Consider the following 14,276-nt stretch of genomic DNA (forward strand, 5'->3'; position numbering starts at 1 on the left):
AGTTCTAAGTTATTGTGATTGACGTTCACGCCTTTGGAAAACCTAACTCAAAAGTTCGATACATTAAATTAGAATAAAAAAAGCACTGCCATCTGTAAACCGATTCCGACAAATGATCAATAGAATATCAAAATGCACCTATGTATTAAATAACTTCCGGATATCTCGAAATCTAACGAAGAAACTTTTATGATCCTTAAGAGATATTCGCCTTAAAAAGGCTGACTCGAAACCGGTTTTAGACCCATCTTAGGCAAAGTTGTAAAGAATGATCCGTAAAGAAATTCCCTCATATGCGAATTTTTCCTTTTGTGGCTCCCTGCAAATCAATCTGCTCTAATGTATGTTTATATTACTTGCTTTGCTCGAATTATTTTCACTTATTATTTGGTATTTCTTCAGACCCAATTAGGTTCGCCCGTATATTAGATTTTCAATACGTTGTTAATTTTGAATAAAAAAAATTCGCAGCCCTGTTCATAATAAACAATTATAATTAATGGTTATGTCCTTTTAAATTACTTCCTCACTTAATAATAATAAAGTTTAAAATTTTTCGTATATATGTACAAGTGACATTGCTACACTCACTCAAAGAAGAAATATCTCTACTATGCTCTTATACGTGTTATGAGTAAAAACAATCAAGGTAACCTTCGGTAGAAGTTTTTATCGAGAGTTTAGTTCAGTTCTTAAACAAACATTGAAATGATATAATGCAAATTAAGTATTAAATTGTTAATAAATATAAATAAAATTAAATCGTATAGTTTGAAAATATTACTGGCGCAGTCGGTAGGATCTACGAAAAAGATCCTTTAAACGAATCTACTATTAAAAATTATTAATAAGTATAATAATTAAAGGAAAGTTAATCAAAAAAAAAACAACAAAAAAAAACTCACGCTGAATAAAATACAATATAATGTTCAATTCAATATCATGCCAATGTCAATGTAAGTAACAAACAGAATAATGTAAAAGAAAGAGACCCACAAAACAAAAAATAAATTAAATAAAAACGGTTCCAGGGATTTACACAAAGATTAACTAAATAAGAGAACATGCTCAAACATTTCTGTTAGTGTTTGAAATCAATTAAATAAAAAGAGAGTTTTAAAACAAATACTACTAAATTAAAAAAAAATTTTGCCGATGTCTATTTCTTAACTTTGTTAATATAATTTGATATAACAAAAAAAAAAAACCGTTTAAAACAATAATTGAACTTAATCTTATAAATGAGCAGCGTCGAAGAAGAGTTAGTTGTAGACAAAAAATTGAGCTCTCTCAGTATAAATAAAGAAACAATAATGACTGAAGGAAAAGATAAGCGCGATCTCTTCATGCAAACCATTAAGCTGATTCAACCGTTTGACGGCAACATGAACTACTTAGCTATGTACATCAACAGCATCGACAGCATTGTACCTCGGTACACAACAATCTCTTTAGAAGAGGCTGCATTTTATTTCAACTGCTTTACCTGCACTCTAAGAGATTCTGCTCTGGATATTGTAAGACGGGAGCAACTATGTGATTGGACAACACTACGACAATTGCTCATTGATGAATTTGGCGAACATACACCTGTGTCTACTTTTATTTTGGAAATAAGTAATACAAAATTTAAGAATAGCGTAAAATTATTGTGCGAAGAAATTAACATAGAAGTATGTAGAGTAAAAGATTGTATCAAATTAAAAAATGAAAATATTTCCACCAAAACATTTTTGTATAAAGAGCTAGATCAAATTAGTTTAAAGACATTAAAAAGGGAATTGCCAAATTATTTAACTGCATTAATAAATGCAAATTTAGTAACAGACCTTAAGCCTAGAATACGAATTTCGAAAGAAAATAATGTATTTGAAAATGATAGAAGACTAAACAAAAGCAAAATAAATTATAACCAAAGAAACATCCCATGTCCCAGAGTTTCCAATCTTAATAAAGTAAATGGTAACAAGTTTCAACATTTTCCCCCACCTAGTGGAAATCGATTTTTTGACTATTCTCATGGCAATAACTATCGAGGATATACCCTATCACCTAATAACTCAAATAATTTTTATCACTCAAATCCAAATGAGTGGAATTATTACCCAGAAATGAATACAGCTTTAAATTCTTTTAATAGTTATACTAACAGAAATAATTTTAGTGCACTTAATACCAATAATGTATCTAAAATAAATTCGCAACAAATAAGAAGGAAAATGAACTTAATTCGAATCAATCTAGAATAAGGCGATACGGCGCTCCTCATTCAATGGAATTTGAGCAGTCAAATTTTCAATTAGAAGCCTCGAAGAATTGCCCACGATCGAATTGATGGTCTACAACCAGACTTAAGAACTCTTAACATTGCTTTGGTAAGTGAGTTGGCCTGATTCAGATATGACTGTAGTGCCTCTATACTCTATAACTATTTTCTTTTTGTATCTTACAGTAAGTTTATACAAATAAGTATCTAAGCGGAACACCAGGTTAGGATCTAAACTTACCTACTTGCCATTTTTTTTTAGATATTATTGGCCTTCCATTTTGATTGTGGGTCTCAAGATCCCTTTTTAATTTTTGCATAATTTTAAAAAGCTTTACTGAGGAGTTTTTCAAATGATCGGTTTTCGTCTTTTAATTTTAGGCACCCAATGATTTCCGACAAGGTACAAGTAGAATGAAATATATCAACTTGCCCATTGACTTAACTTTCAGAGGTCGGTACTGTTAAGATTTAAATGTTAAGCTGGTCTTTCAGCATGAACGTAATAGTTCCGGAACTAAGTGATTTTTCATTGTCCATGACGACATACTTTGGGACACCATAATAGAACTATAGCTCCTGCACTGGTGTTTTTTATATCCGCAATATTCTGGTATGGATGTTTCTTTGATATGACGATTCGGAGGGTGTCTGTCACATTTAGCAATTTTTGGTTCTAGTTACTAATCTTTCAATTTTATTTTTCATTCCTGAAAAGTAGAATTTCTCAATTAGCAGAGAAATTTTAATTTATATTCTTATGCATTACGATGGGCTATGTTATGGAGTTGTTAAATTTTTTCATCTAGCTCTACTTCTGCTATGAGGTCTTGAACAATTATTGAATTAAACCTAGTCTTAATATAATTGAAGTTACCTGGGTATAAATTCTAATTATAAATTGGTTCCATGATATCTTCTGGTGCACGAATTCCGTTGATTAAGTGGCAGACTCTCGTTTAGTCACTTGTCCGTCTTCCCCCCTTAAAAGAGAGCTAAGTGGATTTGCAATCCTAGCGAAATCTTTAATAAACCATCTGTAATAGCTGGCCAAGACTAAGAAAGTATTTAAGAGTTTTGGGAAGTGGATAGTGAGCAATTGTTAACACTTTCGTTGTGTTTGTTTCCACGCATTTGTAGGAAATAATAAGCAATTAAGAAGAAATTCTAATATGTCTCTAAAAACTCAAATTTTTCCAACTGGTATTTTTATTTTCTTGGCTTCCTCCAAAGTCCGAAAATCTTGCGTGACATCTAAAGATATACATTGAATAAAGGCTTAAGCATTTTTTCCGTTATTAACGGATAAAGCGATATTTTCTAAGTCAGTTAGTTTCAAAGGAATTTGATGGAATCCACTTTTAGGGTAAAGTACAGAGAAAATTTTATTATGACCTAGCTGGGCGAGAACATCATTAATTTCAGGTATGGGATACCTATATGCTATTTTTGATGTTGTTAATAAGTTGAACTTTCTATAATCTATAATCCCTCTCAATTTTGACTTTCCAGAGGCATCTGGTTTTTTCGGAATAATGCACACAGGTGAAGTTTTGACCATCGGGATGGCCGGATAATACCGTCGTCCAATAATTATTTTTTTGTTTATTAACTTCGTCTCTTAACGACATTGGATATTGGTAAAACTTAAAGTGTATGTTAGGTTAATTTCTTATTAGGATTGGGAAAGAGTTTTGGGTAGTTTTGAATTAATATGTCTTTTTCTATCTCTGTTATATGACTCGTTCTGGGTATGACACTATTGATAGCCTCAAATTTTTTTTGTTTGATGAGAATATGAATGAAATTCTACATTGGCATTATTTTTTGATCATTTTAATTTCTGCTTCTAATTTTTTAAAACTATCACTTCCCAGGATAGCATCGATTGACATAACCTTTAGTGCAGTATAAAAAAAATTTATATATATTTATATATCTGGGTGAGTGAACAAATTAGCGACATTATTGTGTGTAATAAGTACACTTCCTACACTTATTGCAATTGCTTTAAAGGGTTCTTGGTTTCTGATCAGATTCTAGACAAATTTTGTAATTTCTGTTTGAACAGATACTGGTCTAGTATGTTGAGTGTTCGGCCGCTCCTCGTTTTATACTCGAAATATGGTAAAATATGGTAAATAAAGTAAACTATACCAATTATGTACTTAACCAACTTCACCAACAAGACCGAAGGCATTCTATGAATGCATATTTCAGCTTCGTCGAGCCAGCTAAATTAAATTCTAGCAAACAAAAATCAAACGGAAACAAAGATAAGTCACCACAGCAGAGGCATCAGTATACAGCAATCGGGAAACAATAAACTTTCAGTATCAATAAACGCGCGGACACCGGATAAACAGAGTAGAATGTAAGAGTGTACCAGTCAAAAGAGGACAATCTGTTCAGATTGGTATTGACTGCTACATTAATAAAACAAGAAAATGTAGTCCACAAAAACAGCGGTCAGTAGCAATTAATTTCAACCCGGCACTCCAAGTGTTAAGAAGGTCGAAGCTCTAAATGGCAACAGGTTTGCTTTACTGAATAACGACGCAAATGACGTTGCGAAGTGGCACCCTGTCGGTAATACCAAACCGCCTCCTATATATTTGCGCGAGCGCCATTGTGTTTCAACTAATTGTCATTATAGGCACAAATAATTTTCACATAATGCCCTTACAAAACTGAGAAAATTTTTATGGAAGTTGTAAGATTCTTGTCAAGTACAAACAAAAGTTATTATTTTTATTAACTGAAGACTCCAATGACGGTAGACTCCAATGATATTAAAGAAGCTCTTAAGGAATGTGGTTACGGCATTAAAACAGATGTTAATATTTTCAATAGAAGCAAAGTACTACAGCCAATGTTCTAAATAGAATTGACACCAAATGCCAACCAGCTTAAGAAAAATGAAGCACAATTTAAAATATCTCATACATCGTAGAGTTACCGCTGAAAAGCCACAAAAAGAAGTGGTCCAATACAATGCACTAATTGCCAAGAATATGGACACACGAAATCATATTGCACCCTGCGCAGTGTTTGTGTTGTATGTGGTGATTTAAACCCTACTTCCAAATATACAATTGAGAAAGAAGATTTAACCAAAGCAGAAAATCACACTGCTAATTATAGGGGTTACCCTGTATATCAAGACCTGAAATCGAAGTAGTCCCTTGAAATTCAAGCACGGCGAAACCAAATGATAAACATTCCTCGTAGTGAAATTATTGAAATCACTGACCAGTGTTCAAAGCCTGTTTATGTTAAGAATAACGGTAAATGGAAGTTATGCAAATGTGGTAAAAGGCAACACTGTTCAAATGCAATTGCCCCATAAACCAGGGGAAGCATCAGAGTATGATTTTAATCCTTAGCAAAATATGAGCCAAACCAAATGCTGCAATTTGTAAAAAAGAATAGCGAGATAAGTATTTGTGTATGGAATGCTAACGGTGTCAACCAGAACGAATTGGAGGTCATTAGATATCTTAATTAAAAAAACATAGATGTGATGCTATAGTCGGAAACACATTTAGCATATAAGAACAATTTTGTTTTACCTGGTTTTAGACTCAAAATGTTACAAACTACCCAAATGGAAAGGCGCATGATGGAACAGCAGTGTATTACTTAAGAATAACATGCGACAAAAATATCTTTAAAAAAATCTCAAAAAACCTCGACATAATTTCTCCTGGTAAACCGGCATACTGGCCCAGTGATCGAAACAAGAACCAGATTTAATTGATTTTGGTGTAATAAAAAATATAGGCAGGTCACTTATAATTGCTGATACATGTACTGACTTATCTTCCGATCACTCTCCAGCTTTAATGTGAACAAACCTTGGTCGTACCACCAAAAGTGCCTCTAACATCCTATAAAACGAACTGGTGTAATACAAAAAACAGTAGCCTCATAAAAGTTGATTATAGAATAAACTCAGAAAAAGAAATTGAGCAAAGCATAAGCGAATTTAATGATATAATATCTAAAACAGCTATCAGAGATAAAGAAATGCCCAATTCGTCTCTCACTGGAAATGAGAGCGCAAGTGCTAGACGTCAAAATCTACTGAACTCCGCAAACTGTTTAAGCTCAGTAGGTCTGACGTTTTTGAAAAAAGAGGGACGGCCAGATTGAAATCCTTCAAAATTATTATTCGAATATAGACATTTTTAATTTTTTTCTCTCCATTTAAAACGGCTGTTATTACGAAGAATAACAAAAGAAAAACAGCACGGTGATAAGAATGATGTTGAGTGTGAGTGGAATAAATTACAAAATAAATCATGGTTAAAACTTGAAACTTCAGAGGAGTTTTACAGGGAAGTATACGATGATCGTGGTGCTGGTGGACACAAGCGGTTTGAAAATGTCGCGAAATTTGCAATGGCATTACTATCTGTTCCTATTTCTAATGCTAGTGTTGAACGCGCTTTTTCTACTTATAGTATTGTTAAAAATAAGTTGAGAAATAAATTGTTGTTAGATTTACTAGTTTGTTTACAAAATAATTACGGTTCATGCGTAAATTTTAATCCATCCCCTGAGATGTTAAAATGTATGACATCAAAGAATCTCAGTCTGAAGAAGAACAAAAGGCAGCCGATGATGTGTTTTCAGCTTTAAATGACTCAGCAATATAAATACAATTAATCTTTTAAAGATTAATTTTTCTATTCTTAATAATTTATTATTTTATGCTAAAATAATTTATTTAGCAAAGTATTATTATAATTTCATTATTCAGATAATAAATGCTAACTTATTCTTAATTTTCTGAAATATTTTATTGATTTTATTTATTCCTACAGACTAAAATATCAAGCTTGGTAAATTTACTGATTAATCAGTATAATAAATTCGAATATAACTGAATAACTCATATAATTAAATAAATATTATAAATAATTTTTCCATTATCATAGAGCTAATTTATTTAATATGTTTAAATAAATAATTCCAAATATTTGTTGTATTAATTTTAAGAGATAAATATTTGGATTGTAGTCGGGGAGTTTTGGTTTAAATTTAGTTGGTTTTAAAATTACTTTAGGGGAAAAGTTTTTAGAATAGTTGGTAACACTGTGTGCTATTAATAATACAATTTAAATTGTAGGGCTGCGTATATTTAAGTGCAAAAATGATAAAAACAAGTTTTTAATAATTGTAACAAGTGTTAAAATATGAGTTTCAATAGTTTACGATTTATCTAAATTTCATTCGTAACTTATTTTAAAGTAACGACTTATCGTTGAATATTTATGATAATTAAAAAATAGCTTACTAAATTAATAATCGATACGGACTTATTAAAATATAAGTTTACGTGTTTTGCCATTTTTGCACTATTATAATTATATATATTTTATATTATATTATTTTATTCCTTGAGTACATTATGTTTTTTTCTCTTTTAATAGACGTAACTGTTGGCTCAGACGTTTAGGTGTTTCTGAAAGATTTAATGAAGAAACACCTAAACACATTTTTGCTTGTGAACGGTATTTTTCGTTTTTCGGAGGGCCGTTCCCGATATTAATTTAATTACTGAGCCTACATTTAACGCCTAAAATTCTTTTTTTGAAAACCCCATAGAACTGGGTATTGAAGATTTCTCTCTCCAAAGGGAAGAATCTGCCTCAAATGTAAACGGTGCATCGAGGCTTTTAGAAACTCCTCACTTCTTGAGGAGGAACTATTAAATAGTACTGATAAAGCCGCGCAAACAGGTAGGGGTCTGACAGCAGGGACAGATAGGAAGAAGAAATTGCGAGAAGAGAATAGGATTTCAAAAGCAAAATTAGATGAAAACATTCTCAACTAATGTACATGCAAAAACAAATTGATATGCTCAAGGCAAATCTACCTAAAGGACGGCCTTTTCTGAGTGCCTCGAGAACCGCAACTCCTGCATCCTCTAGAGCTAGTACACCAGCTCCAGTAAAAGAATGTGGTCCTGAATATGGGACGGATAAAGATGTGCTGGCTAAAGAAACAGAATGGATTAGAGAAAAACATAAAAATAAAAAACGAAAAATAAATACAACACCCTCACCAACGACTTTAAAGAAAAATATGCAAACTCCCAAAAAAACTAAAAAAGAACCATTACCACCGCCTATTGTTGTAAATGGAATCAAATCGTATGAAACCTTATACTGCTTGATGAAAGAACATATAAATGAAAGTTCCTTTCAAATGAAATTAATCAACGACTCAACAGTCAAAATGAATTGTAGAGAGTCAAATGATTATAAAGAAGCAATTAAGCTTAAAGAAAATAATTTGGATATTTATTCATTCAATCGTATGAAACCTTATACTGCTTGATGAAAGAACATATAAATGAAAGTTCCTTTCAAATGAAATTAATCAACGACTCAACAGTCAAAATGAATTGTAGAGAGTCAAATGATTATAAAGAAGCAATTAAGCTTAAAGAAAATAATTTGGATATTTATTCATATGAAAATAAACAAAAAAGACCAGTAAGGGTAATGGCTAAAAACCTGCACCACTCATGTAATCCTAACGTTGTTGAATCATTTTTATCTGAAGAAGGGTTTAAAATTATCTCTGCCATCAATAAATTGTCATGGAAAGAAAAAAAGCCATTGAATATGTTTATGTTGACATTTAGCAACGAAGAAAACATAGCAAAAATAATGAAAATAAGTCATATACTTGGGTGTAAAGTGGAAATCCAACCAATGAAAGGAAATAAACTGATCCCCCAATGTAAAAAATGCCAGGCCTTTGGTCACACGCAAAATTATTGCTGCAAAGGGCCAAGATCTGTTAAATGTGCAGGCAATCATCTTACAGTAAATTGTGGAAAACCTCACAACCAAAGAGTAAAATGTGTCAATTGTGGAGAGCCACATCCAGCGAATTACAGGGGATGCGTTGTAGCCAAAGAGTTGCAAAAAATCAAAAATAAAAAGATTGATAATCCCAATTTGAACAAACATATCCCAAAAAATATTGTAAAAGATGCACCAGAAATAAATAAAACTGCCAGCGTTCAAAATAAAATGGACAACGTTCAAAAAAAACCAACCTATGTCTCTGTAGCTGCATCAGGTACTGAAATGCAAGGTATTGATACCAAAAGACAGGGGGATATTAGCCAAACCCTTCAACTCATTCTTGATAAAATGACCAACCTAGAAGACTATTTTTCTAAAATCAATAAAAGGGTTAATAAACTTGAGGGCAGTACTAAAAAGACTGCACCTAATCAAAAAAGAAGGTCTTGATGGCTAAAATAATTAAAATTATGTTATGGAATGCAAATGGGTTGCTCAACCATCACCAAGAAGTACAGGCAATCCTGGACATAAATAATTTAGACGTGTGCCTGATATCAGAAACGCACTTTACTAAACAATCTTTCATTAGATTTAAAGGATATAAAGTCTACCACACTATACATCCAGAAAATACAGCAAGGGGAGGAAGTGCGGTAATAATCAATGAAAATCTCCACCATAATGAGGAAATGAAACTGGAAGCGGAAGATATACAAGCAACGGCAATAAACATTAAAACAAAGAATGGTAACATTACGGTAGTTACCTTGTACAGCCCCCCGAAACACAATATTAAGTGTGATAGATATGAAGAGTTCTTCAAAAACATAAGAAAACGATTCATCATTGGTGGTGATTTTAATGCTAAACACACGCACTGGGGATCGAGGCTCATCACAACTAAAGAAAGGGGGTTTTTAAAAGCGGTTCAAAATATGGGTGTGAAACCTTATCAACGGGCAAACCCACATAATGGCCTACAGACCCAAACAAGGTTCCTGATCTTATTGATTTCTTTATCATAAAAGATGTTTCAAGCAATTACATGCAAATAGAAGATCTTTTCGATTTAAATTCAGATCATTCGCCGATTGTTCTAACTTTAAGTGAAAACATTATAATGAAGCCAGCTAACCCATATCTGACTAACAAATGGACTGATTGGGAAAGCTTTAGAATTTTACTTGACCAAAGAATTGAATTAGCAGTTCCATTACAATCTGAAGAACAGTTAGATCTGGATGTAGAAAAACTGACCAATGATATCCAGTATTCAGCGTGGCAAAATACATATGAAGTTTGTTTAAGGGCAAAAGGTAACAATTATCCCAAAGAAATATTGGAACTAATTTTTGAAAAAAGAAAAGCGAGGAAAAAATGGCAACAATCCACAGCCACACTAGATAAAACTAGACTGAATAACTTAACGTCTCAATTGAGAAATGAAATTAAACAATTTAAGAACGATACCATGAGTGCGTTTCTATGTGAAGTTACAAATGACTCAAGTACTGAATATTCACTTTGGAAGTCTACCAAAAGACTGAAAAGGCCAATTATGCAAACCCCTCCAATTAAAAACATTGATGGTAGCTGGGCTAGAAATAACTATCAGAAAGCTTCCAGATTTGCTGAACACCTTGAAACGATTTTTCAACCCAACACGATGGATGACACTACACTGTTACCAAACATTATTGCATAAGAAAAGATGGAAATACCACAGGTCACTCTAGCTGAAATCAAAAAAGAAATTAAAAATACCATGAACCCTAAAAAAGCTCCTTGTTTCGACTTGATCACCGGCCAGATACTTAGAGAACTACCAAGGAAAGCATTACTTAAAATAACCAATCTGATTAATGCATCGTTCAGACTACAATACGTACCGTCATTATGGAAAGTGGCTGAAGTTATTATGATACCTAAACCTGGAAAGCCACCCCATGAAACCACATTATACCGACCAATTTCTCTGCTTCCGGTTATGTCCAAACTGTTTGAAAAACTTTTATTGAAAAATTTGAGAAAAATTTTATTCCAAATCATCAATTTGGTTTTCGGAATCAACACTCTACGATTGATCAGGTTCATCGAATAACTGATACAATTGAAAAAACATTAGAAGAAAAAAAGTGTGCTCAGCAATATTCCTGTTGATACAAGCTTTCGATAAAGTTTGGCATGCAGGATTGAACTATAAACTAAAAATGTTTCTTCCAACACAATTCTCGAAAATTCTGAAATCATATATATCAGAACGCTATTTCGGAATCAAACAAGAGGACGCTTTTTCTGCCCTAAAAAAAATCCAAGCGGGAGTTCCGCAAGGTAGTGTATTGGGACCAGTTCTTTATCTCTTATATACTAGTGACCTACCAACATTTAACGAAAATATTGTTGCTACATTTTCTGATTTTAGCCGTTGGCAACAATAATATTGAGTCAACTGAAAAATTACAAAAAACCATTGCAGAAGTACAAATGAAACCAAATCAGTGCATATTGGTTTCACCAATAAACGTATACAGCACAAACCAATATATATGAACCAAAAAATAGTTCCGTATGAGAATACAGCAAAATATCTTGGTATGACCCTTGATACTAAACTTAGGTGGAAATAACATGTCAAAAAAAAAACAAGAAGAATTAAAACTTAAGTACAGAAAAATGTACTGGCTATTAGGCAGATATTCTGCCTTGTCAATATACAACAAGCTACTCTTGTATCAACAAGTCCTTAAACCGATCTGGACTTATGGTATTCAACTCTGGGGCTGTACCAGTCAAAGTAACAGATTAATTATCCAAAGATTTCAAAACAAAGTACTTCGTGGTATTGTTAATGCACCCTGGTACATTCGTTATGACAACTTGCATATGGATCTAAATGTAGAAACTGTTGACACCGTCATCAAAAAGTATGCTCAAAGTCATGCACAACGACTTCAACAACATATCAACATTGAGGCTCTTCAGCTCCTTAATAATGATGGCCTTACCAGAAGATTAAAGCGAGTAAAACCTTTCGAACTTGTGTAAAAAAAAAAAAAAATGAACTATAAAATAAAATAACCATTGTTCAGGTCTCACTAAAATAGTGACTATAATACATACATATGTATAAGTTTAACATCTGAAATTAATATCATAGGATAAGTATATTGTAATTTTAAAACCGTATAAATTTAAGTCAGAAACAAATAGTTTATTAGTATTAATTTACTAGATTGCTATAAAATAAATCCCACAAAGGGGTGTTTTTACAAAATAAAAAAAAATATGAAAAAGAACAGGAGAATAGAAGTTTAAAGACTCAGTTGGTCCGAATGGCCACTGAATTAGAAATATATAGGGAAAAGTTAAGAAGTGGTTCATTTAGAGAAGAGTCAGATCCTCTTGAGATAGTTTGCAGCAAAATTCCTCCTCAGATAGGTGCTATTAGACGTAGTTTTATAAATAGTAATCGTCGTAACCACGGTCGGCGATATGACAATTTTTTTTAAACTATAGCTTTGGGTGTATTTTTTTTGTCGCCAGTTGCTTATCATCACTTATAGCACCAGTTAGATTTTACCTCCGAAAGTACTTTAGAAAATTTTGTTACCGACTGGTCTCGTTCCCAGGTTGCACCCAAAGCAGCATAAAATCGTTAGAGATTAGGAGTAGGGGATTCTATTTTGAACAAAAGTTCGTGTCGATTTCATGTGATGAAATATCACTGAAATGTCATTTGCAGTATGATAGGAAATTCGATAGGATAATAGGTATTGAAGATTATGGCTATGAAAATCGCACTTCGAGATTAGCCACAACTGCAATGACCATAATGGTGCACGGTATAGGTCGAGAGGTTTGGTCCCACCCATTAGCTTATTTTTTCATTAAAGAAGCATGCAAAGCGGATGTCCTCAAGAAATATATTCTTGAAGACATTACTCAACTCCAAAATATAGGACTAATTCCTTGCCATTTTGTATGCGACCAGGGCACCAATTTTAGAATTTTGCTAATTCGTTAGGTGTTTCAGCGTCACGGCCTCTTTATTATATAAGTATAATGTTAATGGCAAGGAAATATATATTTTTTTACGATAGCCCCTATTTAATAAAAAGTAGTAGTAACTGTTTACAAAATTTAAATTATACGGTTTTCTTTAAAAATTGTCGCGTAAGCTGGTCAGAGTGCACATAAATTAACTGATGCTCATATTTATCCCAACACCTTCCAAAAAATGAAGGTTAAATTTGCATTTCAGGTATTGAGTAATACGGTAGCTTCTGGTATGTTGTCCATTTATAGCTCGGGAGCCTCAAGCTCAAATAGTGGGAGCTTTAACCGCAGAATTCATTTAATTTAAATTATTTGAAATTTTGAATAGCAGTTTCGTTGAGGCTATTGTACCTACTAAAAAAGTGTTTGTAGGTTCCCCAGAACAGTTAGAGTTTTTAGATGAGGCCGAAAAAATGTTAAAAACTATTCGGGTCGTAGATGAGTTAGAAAACAACACAACCAATAATTTTAGTTTTTTAAAAGGATGGGTATTAAATATAAAAAGTTTAAGACGGTTGTGGCGATTTTTGTCGCTCTCAGAATTTTCATACTTGAAGACTAGACGACTATGTCAGGCACTTTGGAAAATTTTTTGGGCAGATTAGAAGCAGACGAGGTACTAAAGTAACGCCTACATATTCTCTAGTTTATTTAGGAAATCGTGAGATTTACGTTATGTAAATATCGTAACAAAAGGAAACTGTGAGCTGCCTTTAGAACCTAATGCTACAGTAATTTCGGAACATAGTAATAATGTTCTACTTAATGTGTGCAATGATTCACTTTTGAACGACCTTTCTTGGCAGAATTTTCAAGGCTTACCACGGCCTGAACATTCCCTCATTAGATCATTTTCTTTAGGTAGTCCTTTGAAATTAACTTTTTAAAAGCTTTTAGTTATTTTTACGGCTATCTTTATTTAAAAAATTTCAAAATGCACTCTTGCTCCCTTCCATTACCTTATTTAGGAGATGAAATTCCTTCGGACGAATTCATCTTGATTTATCAAAATCAAATAGACAAATGCAATTTAGTGAAGCCGCCTCAGGAGTTTGTTGCATTTTTAAAAGTCTTAGAAACAAAATTTTTAGAAGAATTCGAGGAGATTGGATCTTTTTAATGAA

General features: G+C 32.6%; 1 pseudogene; it reads left to right on the forward strand.

Moving 5' to 3' along the window:
• Positions 1-7,748: 7,748 nt before the first annotated feature.
• On the forward strand, positions 7,749-13,029 carry LOC138856261 (uncharacterized; annotated as a pseudogene).
• Positions 13,030-14,276: the final 1,247 nt, after the last annotated feature.

Source organism: Bactrocera oleae, chromosome 3, assembly GCF_042242935.1.
Source record: "Bactrocera oleae isolate idBacOlea1 chromosome 3, idBacOlea1, whole genome shotgun sequence".
NCBI classification, from domain to species: Eukaryota; Metazoa; Arthropoda; class Insecta; order Diptera; family Tephritidae; genus Bactrocera; species Bactrocera oleae.